The following is a 3,381-nucleotide window of genomic DNA, read 5'->3' as shown; positions in this document are numbered from 1 at the left end:
TGCCCCATCTTCCTTCCGAGGAGTGGCTGGTGGGTTGGAACTGCCAGCCTTCTGGTTAGCAGTCAAGTGCCTTAGCCACTGTGCTACCAGAGCTCCCACCCCTAGCCCCTGAGATTTCTCACAGCCAACCTCCCTGCCTTCAGCTCCCTCTACTCTCTCCCTCATGCATTCTATTCTAGCCACACCAGCTGTTTCTGAAACATACCACCTTGTTCCTGCCTCAAGATCTTCTCACTGGCTGTTCTCTCTGCTGGGTGTGTTGTTCCCAGCTCAACCAGTTCACTCTCCTTCAGATCTCAACTTGTGTGTTACCTTCTGCCCACCTATAGGAGCCTCCCACCCCCATCCCAGGCAACATTGCCAGGTTTCATTTTCCTCCCGGCATGTAACAATGTATCACTTTCCTAAGTGGTGCCCTATGAAATTCCAGAGGCTGACCTGGGTCTGCTGGGTGCCCTGCTGTGTCCCCAGAATGCAGTGCACAGCCGGATGCACAGTCTTAGTATGTGTTTGCTGATGACCAACTGGGCAGGTGACCCCACCAATCTGAGACCACATGCTTCTCTCTCCATAGCCAGGGCAGATTACCCAATAAACAAGGTAAGGACAGGTTTACTTACTAATCTGTAGTGAACAATTTCATATGAGTTCACTACAGATTAGTTAAGTGATCACAAACCTGTGCTTACTTTGCTTACTGGCAATTCTGTCCCTGTCATGGATTAGAAATTTGAAAAGAGGCTTTGATTCTGTAGGAAAATTGCTGTGGAGTTGAGAGAGAGATAGATGCTAGCCATCCCTGGAAGTAGAATCTTTGATGTGGGAGCAGGGGGATGTGAAATGGTTCACTGCACAGATTAGTACATAAGTACAAGTAAGCCCATATTTACCTCGCTTATTGAGTCATCTGACACTGGTCAAATCCTTTCTCTACTTCTTTTCCTGGTTCATTTCTTCCATTAAACTTATCACACCTGTAATTCAACTCTCATCTGCATCATAATTTGTGTAATGTCTGACTCTCTGGCTGTAGTAGAAACTCACTGGGGGAAGGGACCTGGTACCGTTCTTCAATGTGACCTTGAACAAAGCAATTAAACTCTCCGTGCCTCACTTTCTCCATTTGTAGAATGAGAATAATGAGAGTCTTATCAACAACAGTTAATAGTGAGGAACATATAACTAATGTCACTAAATTGTACATATGAAGGTTGTAGAAATGGCAAATGTGTTGTTACCTAGATATTCACTACAACGAAGAGATTGAGAGAGAGAGAGAGAGAGAGAGAGAGATTTACTAAAACTTACCCAAAACCAGTCCAAAGAAGGCAAGGAAGAAGAGACAAAAGGAACGTAGAGCAAAAACACATAGCAAGAAGGCCAACTTAAGCCCAAAGAGGTCCATGACTACATTAAGAATAAATAGATCAAATGCCCCAATTAAAAGACAACAATTGGCGCAGATTGGATCCAAAAGCAAAACCTAACTGTATGCTGCTTACAAAACATAAGGGTATGATTTAAGGATATGGAAAAGTGGAAGGTAGAATGGATGGAATACTTAAAACACAGACCAAAAGAGAATGAGTGTGCAATGCTAACACCAGACAAAGTCCACTCGGAGGCAGGAAGCACTGAGATAAAGAAGTTCATGTCATAATAATAAAAGGTTCAGTTCACCAGGCAGATGATACAGTCCACAAATATGAAAGCATTTGCCTTATAAGGTCAATGTGGGGATTCAATACTTGGAAGGTGTTTGCTGCAGTGTTTGTACATGTAACACCCGCTTAATATGAGTCAGCCATTGCTGCTGTTACAGTTGTTGATATTGGCATTATTTCTTGTTTTATACTTTTATTTAATGATTCCTCTAGAGCCTAGAACAGAGGTTTGGAGATAGATGGGAAACTAAATCCCTCGAAACTGGGACTAGCCCTCTGTTCACATGGTGTCCCTTCCCTGGCTCTTTTTCTTATACTCCTGTGTCCCACCAGACCTCCTGGCTGGCCTGCCTGCCTGCCTACTTGCTTGCTCTCTTTCCTTTCTTCTACAACAATTTTTCTGAGCCCCTCCCACACCCCCCTTCTTGTTGCCAGCTCCTGTGTAGGCCTCAGAGTTGGAACAATGAGAAATAATAGACCCTTCCTAGACTTTGGAGTTTCTTAGTCTAGTGGGTGAGGCAGAGATTAATCAAATCATGGTGCAAATGTATGTAAATAAATTATAAAATGAAGGTCTATCATGCCAGAAAGGCATTGAAACAGGCCACGCGGCTTTGTCTTGAGGAGGTCAGGGAGGACTTCCTGGAAGAGGTGATATTGGAGCTTGGCTCTGAGAGGTTAGTTACCTCCAGTAGCTAGTGTTCCATTCATTCAACAAGCATTTATTGAGTGCCCATATGTGCCAGGCATCATCTAGAAAGTGCTGGACACATACCAGGCAGAAAAATCCCTCCCATGGGAGTAGAGTACAGAAGAATGAACAAGATCTTTCCAGAAAGGGGTAACTGCTGCTAAGGAAATAAAACAGGTCGAGGATGGAGTAAGTGCCCCTCATCCGCACCCTTTCGAAACGAAATCCATAAACACATCTAATGGAAGCTGCCACCTTCTTCAGGGCCGCTGGCACCTTATCACTCTCCTGCAGAGGCTCACTGAGGGTGCACAGAAGAGGGACTTCTTCCAGTGGTCCTGCACGCTGTCATCAACCTGGTGGTTACTGAGCGCCTACTATACACCCAGGCAACTTGTGAGGATTAGACAGACAGCATTGGGGGCCACATCTATCCTCCTCGGACGCAGCTGTCATTAAGGTTTTGGAGTGGGCTAGGCAACAGCCCCAGAACTGCACAGATAGTCCAGACCCAGTCCTTGTAGGAAACACCATGTAGCACAATCCGCCCAACACTCCCCCAAGTGAGCTGCGTGGATGGGGCTGTTTATCCCCATTTCGTAGGCAGTCAGGATGACGCTCAGCCAGGAGCAGGTACTTAATCCAGGCTGAGCTGCGGGGACACGCGTCTTCGGGCCCCGCCCCCTCCTTGCCTGCGCCCTTTGCTCCCGCCCCCGCCCAGGTCTCCGGGCGGCCGCGGCTCCTTTAAGAGCGCCCCGCGTAGCCAAGCAGGAAGGGGGAGGTGCTTGCGCCTGAGACGGATGCACGGACGGACCAATGGGAGCGGCTGTTGCGGCGACAGCGGCGAATGGGCATGGTGAGGGCGGGGCTGAGGACCGAGCCTGGTTCCCTAGGCACGGCTACCGCGGCTGGGGGCGGGGAGGGGGGCGCAGGACCCCAGGCGGGGGTCCCAGAGCTGGAGGCACGTGTCCTGGGGCGCCGGTGGGGTTGCGCGGGTCAAAGGCACTGCCCTGGACTGGGCCGGGC

This window comes from Orycteropus afer, unplaced genomic scaffold, assembly GCF_000298275.1.
Source record: "Orycteropus afer afer isolate SDZICR_OR568_19922 unplaced genomic scaffold, OryAfe1.0 scaffold00136, whole genome shotgun sequence".
In the NCBI taxonomy this organism is placed as follows: domain Eukaryota; kingdom Metazoa; phylum Chordata; class Mammalia; order Tubulidentata; family Orycteropodidae; genus Orycteropus; species Orycteropus afer.
The sequence above is the reverse complement of the archived record's forward strand: the minus strand, read 5'-3'. Positions refer to the sequence as shown.